At 44.6% G+C, this 14,290-nt stretch overlaps 3 protein-coding genes and 1 non-coding gene across 6 annotated transcripts in view; 1 reads left to right on the top strand and 3 right to left on the bottom strand.

Moving 5' to 3' along the window:
• The window catches only part of PIR (pirin), a 517,051-nt gene that overhangs the window by 167,003 nt on the left and 335,758 nt on the right, over positions 1 to 14,290 (top strand). The window lies entirely within an intron of this gene.
• ZRSR2 (zinc finger CCCH-type, RNA binding motif and serine/arginine rich 2) overlaps positions 1 to 14,290 on the bottom strand; it is a 174,419-nt gene that overhangs the window by 107,807 nt on the left and 52,322 nt on the right. The gene's annotated exons all lie outside the window — the stretch shown is intronic.
• CA5B (carbonic anhydrase 5B) overlaps positions 1 to 14,290 on the bottom strand; it is a 99,968-nt gene that overhangs the window by 72,107 nt on the left and 13,571 nt on the right. The gene's annotated exons all lie outside the window — the stretch shown is intronic.
• LOC126947025 (small nucleolar RNA SNORA7) lies at positions 266 to 405 on the bottom strand. Its single transcript, XR_007722879.1, has one exon. It is a non-coding gene; the product is annotated as a small nucleolar RNA SNORA7 (small nucleolar RNA).

Genomic DNA, 14,290 nt, shown 5'->3' with positions numbered 1-14,290 from the left:
CCTGTTCTGATCTAAATAGCTTGGGGCTTTCTTTTGTGACCAAAACTGGACCTCTACCCAGCCAGCTCAAGCTCTTGGTTTTAAGAGGAATCAATGAAAGGACAGATCAGGTTAAATCATCCCCAAGAACTGAAAAACAATTTAAATATGTGTTCTGGTGAGAGTTGTCTAGCATCTTCATTTTAAAAAATATAGTATTTCTCTTTTTCTCAGACCCATGTTAAAGAAGAATCATGGAAGGAGGGTTTCCTGTCCAGGGATTGAACATTGTTGCAGAGTTTCTTCCAATCACCAGCTATTGAGCAAGCTGGGAATGGAATGGGTACCTCTGCCAGATTTGCTTTTCATCCAGTTTCCAAAGCTGGCAGAATACTATCCACTCTCCAGATGCCATCCTTGGAGGTAGGATCTTCATTTTTATCTGCTGCACTGAGCTCATCATTGTTATCTACACTTGAACAGGCTCATTCATCATCTCTACATTGTGTTAATAAGCCTTCCCTATCTGAACAGCGTGTACCAACCCCTAATCAACAATAGTCTTTCTTGATTTTCAAGTGTGTAGATTAGAGGTCTTTCTGTGCTTCTGCTGCTACTTAAGTAGGGAAAAGGACCAAGGGGAGAGTGAAACTCAAATTTATTTTTCCTTATATTTATGAAAGTAACTTTGAGGAAAGAGAATCCCAAAATTCTTCACCGCAGTGAGGATTTGGATTTTATTTGTATTTCAGCAAGTTATTCTTTTCCTATTACAGATAGTACAAGGGGACATCTACAGCCAGTTCTTCCTTCATGCCCAAGGGAGTTGTTTCACTGCAATGTAAATTAGCTTGAAATCCATCCTGGCTGGGCACAGTGGCTCACACCTGTAATCCCAACAACACTTTGGGAGGCTGAAGCGGGAGGATCACTTGAAACCAAGAATTCAATACCAGTCTGAGTACAAAGTGAGACCCTGCCTCTAGAAAACATTTTTTAAAACATTAACTGGGCACGGTGGTGCGCACCTGTTGTTCCACCTACTTGGGAGGCTGAGTCGGGAGAATCACTTGAGTCCAGGAGTTCAAGGCAGCAGTGACCTATGATCATATCACTGCACTCCAGCCTGGGTGACATAGAAAAACCCTGTCTCAAAAAAAACAACAACAAAAAACAAACAAAAAAAACCCATCCTATGAGCAAAACAGCCGTTAATGACATATGAGACATTCCCTCTAGTTTTCAGGAGTCAATGAGAATGTCTACCTTCACAGACAGTGGTGGCTTCAGATTTTCTTTGTTGATGGGTCGAGAGATTATATGGGACTTGTGTTGAAGCTACATTTTGGCAGCAAGCTCCCCTTTCACTGAGATCTCACATTTATATGGAGTGGCTATGAGAGAAGTACTGATGGAACTTATCATGGGCTAAATTCTCCCCAAACCATCCCCTGGGGCCACCACTGTCTACATACTTGCACCTTTACTTGTGTGTAGTTACATGAAAAAGTAGCAGCCAACTGCATAGGTCACAGTGACATAAATGATGGCTGTTGTTAAGCCTATGGTGCACAAAATTTCCCAAGCCAAAATTGGAACATACAAGTGACAACTTGAGTGTCCTTAGGAAATGCTCTTCATGACATCTGTAGACCAACGGAGAAATTGATGGTAAACCGTGTTACAAAGGAAAAGAACGACTAACTACCTTGATAATGATATGATATGGTGGGGTGGGATGGGGGGGACTTCTTGGGTGGTCAGGAGAAGGCCTTTCTGAGGAAGTGCCATTTAAGCTGGGACTGGATTAACAAAAAGGAGCCTGCCAGGGGGAAAATGTTCCAGGCAGGAAGTGTTGGTTCTTGGCCAGGTGCCCTGCATGGAGGGACACGCTGATCTTGCTGCCAGGCAGTATGAGTTCCAGCAATACTGGCTGTCAGGGCGATGAGTGATGAGGGCAGCTTAATGAAGCAGGATGTGTTTAGGATGCAATTCAGGTGCTGGGCTGGATTCCACATGCACTGACATAAATGAAGCTGCACTCCTACGTGAACAGCCTTTTCCTATGGGAAAGGGCACCACATAATGCAAGATGGGATTGAAAATAACTTTGCAAAGAGACTACCTCTCTCCAGTGTGGTGGGTGGATGGAAAACACCAGTAGCTTGGCAAATGGGTAAGCTTTTAAATCTGCCTTTCAGAGGTCTTTTGGTTCCAAAGTGAGACTGAGTGAATTAAAAATTCTGGAGGGTAGCTGTTATAAGCTGAATCTTGTCCTCCACCCTCCCAAATTCATATGAAGTTCCAAAGCCCAGTACCTTAAAATGTGATTGTATTTGGAGATAGGGTCTTCAAAAGGGTAATAAAGATAAAATGGGGTCATGAGGGTGAGCCTTAATCCAATCTGACTTTTGTCTTAATAAGAAGAGGAGGTTAGGACACAGATGTGCACAGAAAAAGATCACATGAAGACAGGGAGAGAACAGCTATTACAGGGCAAAAAGAGAGGCTTCAGGAGAAACCAACTCTGCTGATACCTTGCTCTTAGACTTCCAGTTTCCAGACTATGAGAAAATTAACTTCTGTTGTTTAAGCCATCTAGTCTGTGGTATTTGTTATGGCAGCCGTAGGAAACTAACACAGTAGAATTATCCTTTCCAAAGATGGCTTCAGGGGTCTTGGACATTGGCTGTTTATTTTTTTCTCATTCCTTATTCTATGAATATTTCAGAAAACTTGAAGATACTCTGAAGCTAGCGGCTGCCTCGTAGCTGAAGAAGTCTCATGGTGGAAGGCTGGCTTGAGCGCCTGTGACCGGGGAGAGAAACGGCAGTTTTCTGAGCAGTCTGCACTTAAATATATTCCTGGGGCCAAGCAGAGGTTTTGGAAGGGAACAGGATGGAGTCATTGCCTGTTAGGCCCATGTCCTTAAGTGAGACAGGGCAAGGCAAGGCAGCAGAGTGAGGCTGGAGGCGTACACCCCTGGAGGCAGAGCTGAGATGGGGTGGAGGAAGTCGGTCAGAGCATGTCAGCCATGTCAGGGGAAGATGCAGTGCAGAGGTCCCGGGAGGGGCCCCTGAAGGCTCCACAGGAGCATTCTGAGTGGAGAGCATCTGGACGCCCGCCACCACAGAGGACCCCTCACAGCAGGGGGAACCACAAGGGCCCTGGTCCAGGAAGAAGAATTTGGCCTTTCCTTATCTATCTCATGCCCCCATCATCTTGCTTTCCTGTCCCTAAGCGAGGAGAATGAAGCATGGTGGAGGGGAGCACAGGCAGGGAGGGAGTGGAGCCCGGAGGAAATGGCGGGAGCGCGCCACTCAGGTCCCTGCTTTGGCCAGAACGGCTGGAAGGAGAGCAGCTGTAGGTGAGAGGCAGGAAGGCAGCTTTGGTTAGACTGGCCTGGATGCCTTAGTAGCTGGAAGTGACAGGAAAGCCACACCATCTGCCCCAGATGCTGTCAAGAGGCGAGGAGAAGGAGCTGACAGAGTACCCAAAAGGAACAGTGTGAGCAACATCAACCTCTTCCGTCACTGCTGTCCACGAGGCCAGCCTGTAGAACTATGTTGCTGTGGCTGGAGCCACAGGATCAAGTGACCTCTACTGAAAGCCTGCTATGTGCTGGGCACTAAGAGTCAAATGAGGGCTAAGATCAGCAGTCAGCAAAGCATGGCCTGTGGGCCAAATCCAGCCTGTTGCCTGCTTTTATACAGCTCACAAGCTAACAATGATTTTTACATTTTTAAATAGTTGGAAAATGAAAAAGATTTGTGATGCCTGAAAATTATCTGCAATTCCAATTTCAGTGTCTACACACCAAGTGTCATTGGAATACAGGCTTGGTCATTTGAGTACCTATTGCTCACAGGCTGCGTTCTTGCTAGAACAGCAGAGTTGGGTAGTCCTGACAGAAAAAGCCTGAAATACTCAGCACCTGGCCCTTCAGAAAAGCTTGTTCATCCCTACAGAAGACCAGGGCCCCTGATCCTACAGGAAGTCCATCTAGTGGGGGATACCTCATGACAATAATTCATTTCCACAACAAATTATGTTTTTGAAAATCTTTAAAATGTAATGATACATATAATTTTTAGTCCTTAGAGTGAATCTGACTTTGTCTTTCATTAAAAGTTAAGCATCTACGAATTTTACCATTGAATGAAATGAAGTAATTTATATGAAGTACTCGGAAGCATATAGAAAAAGCCATAAGTGTCACATATTATTAATCCATACGGAATTCCCATTGTGCTATTCTATAGTTGTAGAAATCAGGATGGGTTATGTAATTTGCAGGGCCCAGTGCAAAATGAAAATGGAGGACCCCTTGTTAAATCATTAAGAATTTCAAGACTACAACAGCAGAATATTAAACTATGGGTAAGACCCTCTTAAGAGCACAGGCTTGTGTAACTGCACATGTCCCATGCCCAAGAAACTGGCCCAGGTAAGAATTACATGAAGATGGACTAAATGTGACAGCAACAAGGCACTTCTTTTGAAATGAGTACTTACAAATCTTTACATTAAATGGTTTTCTTGTTATGTGCTGCTTTTCCTTAAAAGTAGAATGGAAGATAGGCCGGGCGCAGTGGCTCCTGTCTATAATCCCAGCACTTTGGGAGGCCAAGGCGGGCGGATCACCTGAGGTCAGGAGTTTGAGACCAGCCTGGCCAACACAGTGAAAACCCATCTCTACTAAAAATATATAAATTGGCTGGGCGTGGTGGTGCATGCCTGTAATCCCAGCTACTCAGGAGGCTGAGGCAGGAGATTCGCCTGAACCTGGGAGGCTGAGGTTTCAGCGAGCCAAGATCACACCTCTGCACTCCAGCCTGGGTGATAAGAGTGATACTCTGTCTCAAAAAAAAAAAAAAAAACAAAAAAAAACCAAAGTAGAATGGTAGATGAAAAAACTTAGTTGATAGAAGAATGGTCTAATATCTATAGGTTATTCTATTTGAGGTTTTCTTGGGACTTACATAGGAAATGTCAACTCTGCAGTTGTTGGTTGAAAAATTGGGTGTTTCCACTAATTATAATAAGATTTAGGCCAGATCTACTAAAACGATGTCACAAGGATTTTACAATGTTGAAAGTAATTTCTAAGGAAGCTATAAAGTTTACTACATTTCCCAGGTCAACTGGGAAATTTTCTCTCTCCTTCCTTCTCTTATTTATCTACAGCCCCTGACTATTTCTCAGGTCAACTGGGAAATTCAACTGCTTAGTTTACTCAAATATTGGCTTTTAGATAATTTATCATTTTTAGCAAGAGAGGTAGAGGTCTAGCTCAGGCATGGCTTTCTTTTTCTGAGTTAAATGGTGTAGGATATATAATGGATTTCTTCCTCTACCTAATTATTCAAGGATGAATCTTGTGATCTAAAAAGGAACAATGTGCTGTTGTATCCACGGTAAGGGGATTAACAGTCTTGTGCTTGTAAAACAGCAGCCCAGCGCCTATTTAGTTCTTTTGATTTCCAGAAACAAGAGCCCAATTCTTACTACTCTTTGGAGGCAGTTGGCCCTGTCTAGCGCCATTGATGAAAAATGGCAGTGGAGCCAATTCTTAGACAAACCTTCAGACCAGGGCTTCCCACACTTGAGGAAGGGGAGTAAACACTTTTACCTCTTTTTCGTGATTTGCTTAAAGAAGACACTTGTGTCTGAGTTAATATAATTTCTCAGTAAAAACAACTGGTCAAAATGATTACTGAAGTGAATTCATCAGACCCATCTACATTTAACACCTTGAAAATGCAGGATTTCTATTTAGTTACACCAATGGTATTTTGGTTTATTAAAAGACATGTCCAGTTGAATAAGTGCTTGTTGATTAATTTTTCATTCTCTTAAAATCTTGGAGGACATTCAATGTAGTGACATTTTGAAGAAAGACCATGAAGTCACCAGTTGTACAAAATTTATAATTAGAAGAAATGTCTATCCTTTGATAGCTAAAGAAGTTAACTACTGAGCTGTGTTCTTCATGAGACTTCTCTTTTAGCACAAATTTTTTCTATGTTTACAATTTCTTTTGGCTACCTCAATCTACAGTATATTCAGGATTCTTCTTTCACTATAGTTTTTGTTATAATGTGTCTCTGAATATTTGTATCTGGGTAGGGGAAGTTTCAAGGAAGTAATCTCTCTTCCTTCTTCCCCCTCTTATTTATTAATGCAGCTCCTACACAACTAAATGTTTGACAGGGTCTCTTGGGGAAAAATTCCAGAAACAGTGAGATGTTAACCTTTTGTCATCCATCCACTCATTTCACAGTCACTTACTGAATGGTCCACATTGGCCAAGCTTCGGGAATACAGGGGCTCACTGCACAGGAAACACTTGGGCCTCATGTTCTCATGTCCTAGGGCGCAGAGAAATCTATTTCTTGCTGATGCACAAAGTATTTGATAGTCTCCCTAGTGACCCTGCAACTGATCGAATTAAAACAGGTGCTCTTTGCTTGGAGATCATGAAGTTCAAATCAGGGCAGAGATTAGAGACCCTCCTGACAAAGAATGCAGACAAGCCATGTGAAATCTAGAAGCTCTTTGTCTTCCCCATGTCCTGGGTCCATTCTCACACAGGGCATGGAACTATGTGCAAAATCTGCCACCATGGGGGTTACTGGCTTCCACTTTGGTATTTAATGCTCTGGTGGGCTCAAGACTCTGGTCTTGGTTTTCAGAAGTCTTAGCATCACTAAATTCCCGCATGGGATGGGGCACGGAATCTAAATGCCACTGTAGTAGGAACTCTTTTCCTAACCATATCCCTAACCATATTGGCGAATCAAGGTTAGCTCTTAGTAAACAGTTGTGAGTGAATGAAGCATGTTTAACATCCTGGCTCTTAAATCAGCGGTCTACTGAGGTGCAGTGGATGCAAGAAAACAGTGTCCCCTCAAATCCCCCCAATTTCTTCCTCTTTTTTGCCTCAGTCCCATAGGAGGATACTCCTATGGTGGACTTGGCACACAATGGCCAGAGTAGAAGCAGCTCCCTATTGCCTGGGTGTTAGCTCTTGCTGGACCTCGGTTTCTTACTCTTGGGGAGGCCAAGACATCAGTTAGTTTCTGAAAGCATCATCCGAGCAAGTAGGAAGCGCCAGCCCAGAGTGTGTCTCCATCTTCATATACAGCCTTTGCTGCCTTTAGAGCAGGGCTAGGCTTTCCCCTGGTCCCCTTCCCACAACATTGCTACTGTGGGAAGTGGGCTTATTAATTCCTAGTTCAACTGCCTGTATGTGAACAAAATCTAAACACACCTCTACAGGTATATTTCTATGACTGCTATTTATTGAGCCCAAGGTAACTTTTTTGTTTTCTTAAAATCTGAGATTTTACTTCTCTTGGCAGCACAATCTTGTAGGAGGGATGCTTAGTGTTCTTCCATTAAAGAAGATCCTAAGCAATTGAAACCATTCACCTTTTTTCCTAATGCCAATCCTGTAAGAAACGACAGAAATGGTGCTACTGAAGGCATTAATATAGTGGATGGCATAAAAACGAACATATGAAACATGTGAATACAGAAAAAAGCTAAGTTTTGGCTCTGTCATGCAATGGACAGAGCATTGGATGTCTAGAAAAAAGCTAAGTTTTAAAAATTTTGAATAATTACTAAGACTATTCTTATAACATATGGGTGCCAATGTATTTTAAAAAATTTTTTTGAGACAGGGTCTTATTCTGTCACCCAGGCTGGAATGCAGTGGTGCAATCATGGCTCACTATAGCCTCAACCTCCTGGATTTGAGCAATCCCACTGCCTCAGCCTCCCAAGTAGCTGGGACCATGGGTGCATGTCATCACATCCAGCTAGTTAAAAAAAATTTTTTTTGTAGAGATAGGGTCTCACCGTGTTGCCCAGGCTGGTCTCAAGCTGCTGGGCTCAAGCAATCCTCCTGCCTCAGCCTCCCAAAGTGTTGGGATTACAGGCATGAGCCACTGCACCTGGCAGGTGCCAGTATCTTGCATTTGAATATATCTCATTATTTTTGAAGTATATTTCTAGCTGTTATGTCATTATCAATGATGCCAATCGGAACTTGTAATTTATCCAGTGCTTTATGTCATTATCTGTAGTTTAATTTATAGTGCCTAGGCAACTCTTTCAACTTTTTAGCTCTTGCTAAAATACATCTATATATCAATTTATAGATATACACATGTATTAGTCCGTTCTCACACTGCTATAAAGAACTACCTGAAACTGGGTATTTTATAAAGGAAGTAGGGATGCTGGTAATTGACTCACAGTTCTGTATGGCTAGGGAAGCCTCAGGAAACTTACAATCATGGTGGAAGGTGAGAGAGAAGCAAAGCCACGTTTTTACATAGTGGCAGGCAAGGGAAGGGGGAAGAGCCCCTTTTAAAACCATAGGATCTGGCTGGGCGTTTTGGCTCACACCTGTAACCTCAGCACTTTGGGAGGCCAAGGAGGGTGGAACACCTGAGGTCAGGAGTTCGAGACCAGCCTGACCAACATGGTGAAACCCTGTCTCTACTAAAAATACAGAAATTAGCCGTGCATGGTGGCGTGCACCTGTAGTCCCAGCTACTTGAGAGGCTGAGGCAGGAGATTTGCTTGAAACTGGGAGACGGAGGTTGCAGTGAGTTGAGATCACACCAACGCACTCCAGCCAAACAAACAAAAAACCAAAAACAAACAAAAAACCATCAGATCTCATGAGAACTCACTATTATGAGAACAGCATGGGGGAAACTGCCACCATAATCCAATCACCTCCCACCAGGTCTCTCCCCTGACACATGGGGATTACAATTTGAGATGAGATTTCGGTGGGAACACAAAGCCAAACCATATCAATACATATACAAATATATGTTATAATTTAAAATAATTTTAGATTCAAAAAATAGTTGCAGAGATACAGAGTTCCTGTGTAACAACGGTTCTGAACCTGGGGCAATTTGTGCCCTTTCCCTACCCCAGAACATTTGGAACTATACAGAGGTACTTACTGTTGGGTTTCACAATTTGGCCAGGTAGGGGGTTACGGTGAAAGGGATGTACTGCTGGCATGTGCAGGCCAGGGATGCTGGTAAACTTCCTACAAAGCATAGGATGGTTCCCTCAGCAATGAGGTGGCCCCAAATGTCAAGGTTGTGAAAGCCTGCTCTGGCCCCTTCACCCAGTTCCCCTAATGCTATTATTATACCTAACCACGATGCATCCATTACAACAGGAGATTAGATCTCCTCCTCCTTAGTCTTCCCAACTCTGTGTTTCTCAGTCTTTCCTTATTTTTCATGACCTTGGTGCTTCTGAAGAGGGTTGGCTGGGTATTTTGTAAAAGTTCTCAACTGGATATTATCTGCTGTTTTCTCATAATTTAGCCAGAACATAGGGATTATTGGGGAAGAAAATGAGGTGAAGTGCCCTTCTCAGCATATGGTGTCAGGGTTCCTGATACGCACATGACTTCACTGTTAAGTTCACCTTGATCCCTTGCATCACGTGGTGCCTGCCACGTTTCCCTTTCCAAACTGTAATTGTCAGAAGGGAATCTCTAAACCCTTATACTCAGGGAAGGAGACTTAAGCTTCACTCCTGGAGGGAGGAGTGTCAAGCAGTTTATGGACTTGTGTTATCACACACTCACTATTATATTTTAATACAACAAACAGCTCAGATGTGTCTTGTGGAAAGCAGCCTTGGGGTTAATGCCCACAAAAACCTATGTCAAATGAGCAAGACAGCATTTCAAATAACTAATCATTCTGTAAACTCTAAAACTATACAAAGAATACAATTTCTAAAAGTGAAATAATTCACAAGAAGAAAGTAATATGTAGCCCAAATAAATGAATGAATAATTACCAGCTCTTGATGAGTAACTGGTAGATGGTTGTTACAAAATTTTTGGCAAGAAGCAGGCAAGTGGAGTGTGAAAATAAATGTCAAAGATTTAGAAGTCTTTCTCGCCTCAGCATCCAGAAATGTCGAAGGGTTGTTTTGGAGCTATATCCATGACTGCAGAGTGCTATGGCATTTAGAGGGTGGGGATTAGAAATAATTAATGTTGTCTAAGGCTCAGGACAGTCCCACATAACAAGGAATATCCCACCCAAAATGCCAAAAGTGTCACCATTGATGCACACAGAGCCCAAGTTCCTTCTTGTACCTCATTCACATTGCGACGCCTTGTCAATCCCAGAGATGGGGGAGTGGAAAATTTCAGACTAAAAGCTAGATTTTTAGAGCTTCAGTCCAGGACTTTTTATGTGTAACCGAAACTGTTTCCATTGAAAATGTAAGGTTTAATATTTTCAGCAACAATTTAAATCTTATGGGAATCTTTATTTCTAAGTAGATAAAATATCTTCATTTTATTTGTGAGGTACGTATGAGTTGCCACCAAAGAAAACACTGAAACATTTGATGAACCTGCATACATAGTAAGAGAGTGTCGTTCCATGGTAACTGGGACAAGGAGAGTATTTGGGGCCCCAGTTGGGTTGAGTTTAATGCGACCCTCCCTATTTTTCTTTATAGCACTTGCCTTCCTACCCTCCACCAGTATGCAGTGTATGCATTTACTTGTTTATCTTCTGTCTCCAACCCCTTAGACAGCAAGCTCCATGAGAAGGGAATTTGCTTTAGTTTATGGCTATATTCTATGACTCTCTAAAGGGGAATACCATGTAATTCATGTTTGAACAGTATTTAAAGAGGCTTTAGATAAAAATAACAATATGGGTAAGGTATCCAAATTACCTCTTACCTGGTTTCTGCCCTCCTCTATCATGCCAGAAATATTATCTTGTATGTTTTATGTAATTTATATGATGAAATATTTATATGAAACTTAACATAGAATATATTACATATTAACATTTCAAAATACCTCAATTTTATGAATATTTTAATTCATATTTAACGAACAATTGCTATATAAAATATAAATATGAATTAAATTATAAGCACTATAGTATGTAATAAAATATATTATTTGAATAAATGGCATTGTGCTGCACAAAATACTTCTAATCTTTTTCATTTGAAAGTACTTTTTTTTTGAGATTTATCCTTTTTTTAAAAAAATGTAGCTCTTAGCTCAGTGGTTGCCACCAGCGGGTGACTTTGTGCTTCAGGGGATATTTGGCATCTCCTGGAGCCATTTTTGTTTGGTTGGTTGGGTTTTCTTTTTTTTCCAAGACGGAGTCTCGCTCTGTCACCCAGGCTGGAGCGCAGTGGCACAATTTCAGTTCACTGCAACCTCCGCCTCCTGGGTTCAAGTGATTTTCCTGTCTCAGCCTCTTGAGTAGCTGGCATTACAGGCATGTGCAACCACACCTGGCTAATTTTTGTATTTTTAGTAGAGACAGGGTTTCACCATGTTACACAGGCTGGTCTCGAAGTCCTAGCCTCAAGTGATCCGCCTGCCTTGGCCTCCCAAATTGCGGGGATTATAGGCCTGGAGCCATTTTTTATTGTCACAACTGCTGGTAGTCCTAATGGTCTCTGGTAGACAGATGCCAGGTTTGCTGTTAAACATCCTACAATACAGAGTATCCTCACAACACTGAGTTATTTGGCCTGATTCTGCTAATGTTGAGAAACCCCTGCACTATTTCTTTCCCTTTTTTTTTTTTTTTTTTGGAAACAGTCTTGTTCTGTCGCCCAGGCTGGAGTACGGTGGCTGATCTCAGCTCACTGCAACCTCTGCCGCCTGGACTCCAGCGAGTCTCCTACCTCAGCCTCCTGAGAAGCTGGGACTACAGGCGCACAACACCAAGACCCGGTTAATTTTTGTACTTTTTTCTGTGGAGACAGGATTTCGCCGTATTGTTCAAGCTGGTCTCAAACTCCTAAATTCAAAGTGATCCACCCGCCTCAGCCTCCCAAAGGGCTGGGATTACAGTTGTGAGCCACTGCACCTGGCTTCTTTCTTTCCTTTAATCTGTGGAACAGTATTCCCTCGACAGCCTATACTATATTTACTTTATTCCTGTACCGATGAACATTTGGGTTGTTTCAATTCTCTGCTATGATGACGAGGGCCGCAAAGAACATCCTCACCAGTGTCTGTGTGTGTGCCACAGGGGTTCTGGTAGCTGCATTTTCTGTTCTAGGAATCACTTCCAAACGCCATTCCAGAGTGGCTGGACTCCTTGCTTCTACAGCGTCACCTGGGATTCCAATTCCATGCGTCTTTACCAGCCCTTGGTATTATTTAACTTTTAAATTGTTGCCAGTTTGAAAAGTTTAAAATAGTAGCTCATTTGTAACAATTTTGCATTTCCTGATTGCTGGTAAGACCAGACCACAGGAATCATTCACACCCCAAGCATTCTAGAAAACTGGTGAAAATGTTTTCTGTCCAGCATGGGCCACTTCATTTGGTTTGTCCCTGCGTCTTGGTATGTATTACAAAACCGCCCATTTTGGGGGACTAGGCTTGCCTGTTTCTGCCACTAGAGGTCACTGATCCTCAGTGGTTCTCCACCAGTATGACTTCTGACCTCTCTACCCTCCCAGGGAGTATTTGGCAACGCCTGGAGCCATTGTTGATAGTCAGGACTGTGAGTGTGCTTGGCACCTAGAGGAGAGAGGCCAGGCATGTTGCTAAGGCCCTGCAATGCACAGGACAGCGTCCCCCTCCTCCCCTCCCCCCACCAACAAGAAAGCACCATCTGGCCCAAGTACTAGTGCCAAGCTAGAGAAGCCATGGTGTCGTCTCTGAAAGAAAGCATATGACAATCTCTATAATAAAGACACCTATTATTATTAACAACAACCAATATTTTATTGCAGAAACTGGGGAAACTGGGGAGAAGCATGCCTTCTGTCCCCAGGGAGAGGGCAGGGGCGAATGGGCAAGGAAAAGGGAAGGGTTTTAAGGGAGAGGAGAGGTGGGCCTGGGGCTCGCTGAGTGGTCGGCTGGAGCGGTGGAAAGTGCCCTGGTGGGGCCGGTGGCTGGTGTGGGGGTGGAACCACAGTCAGTAGGGTGAAGGCGCTGAGGGCTGGAGGTTCAGGAGGTGGTGGCAGGGGCCTGACTCTTGGAGCTGGGCAGCAGGCTGGGTGTGCTCAGAGGCTCATGGCCGCCCTGGCGAACCTCCTTCCAGGCGCAGGCAAGCCTGAGGCGTCAGGGCAGTGCTGCCCGCAGGCCCAGCGCTCTTGCGGTGACTCGGCGACCGGGCGCCTGGCAGCCGCACATCCTGCAGCATGGCAGGCGGCCGCGAGGATTGAGACAACGCTGCCTGGGAGTGGGGACCTCTGCTCAGCGGCCTAGACCTGGGCACAAAGGAATGGGCCACTCCGTTTCTCATCACAGGCTTGAAGGCAGATGGCCTGGGCGTCGGGCTCCCTCTGCGCTCCAGCGGGGTGATTTTCACAGTCACCAGGCTGTGGACAGGCTGGGGGAGTGGCGGGCGGTCCAAAGCCACCGCTTCACGTAAGCCACGCGAGCCTCGGAGAAACCAGGCCTGATGTTGCTCAGCAGCGGCGGCCTGTTGGGAAAGCACCTCCAGGCCTGGGGGACCATCTCCGGAGGTGGATGGGGGCGGGGACCGTCTCTCTCTGGATGCGGATGCGGGGGTAGTCCCAGCTGGGAGGAGCGGTGGGGAGGGGCCGGGTGCGGACCCAGTGCTTCCCTTGGAAGTAGGTGACCTTGCAGTTCTCCTGGACCTGGGGGCTGAAGAAGGGCCTGGACCGCAGAGCCCAGTGCTTCTGGGCTGGGCGCAGCTTTCTGGCCCAGAGTCACCCCAGGAAGCGGCTCAGGTAGCTGCCCATGAGAGCAGGGCAGTGGGTGGGGCCTTTCAGTAGACACTGGGGTGCCAGAAATTTCCAAAATCTGCGGTCACGGTCCGAGATCAAATGTCAGTGCTCAGTGACCAGCGACCCTTGGCATCAAAATGTCCGAAAGAGCAAGAGGCGCCGTGTGCTGGGTATGGTCTGGCCAGCAAGTGTCGCATGGGGCAGGAGGCCACGGCCAGGCCAGAGCTTTGCGGCGCGCAGCTGCAGAACGGGCGGGTGGTGCCCCATGCTGTCTGGCGGACCAAGGAGGTTCAAGCCTCAATCCTTCCCACTCATGGTCCCAGACCCTCAGCTCTGGGCAAAGGGGCCTGGCAGCTGCCTCTACTTTTGTACCTGACCTTTAAAGGCAGAACATAGAAGAATTTCTGCCAGGTCCTGAAAACCGGAGGTACCTGTTGACAGAAGGGTGCTCTCTTTGATCAGTGTGAAAACGCTTACAATACACTTGGATGCTCTTTTAAGGAAAAACAAATCATTTACTCATATTCGTCTAGGATGGCTGTTAATATCACTTTTTGCA

The sequence above is a fragment of the Macaca thibetana genome, chromosome X (assembly GCF_024542745.1).
Source record: "Macaca thibetana thibetana isolate TM-01 chromosome X, ASM2454274v1, whole genome shotgun sequence".
NCBI classification, from domain to species: Eukaryota; Metazoa; Chordata; class Mammalia; order Primates; family Cercopithecidae; genus Macaca; species Macaca thibetana.
This window is presented reverse-complemented; position numbering and strand designations above follow the sequence as displayed.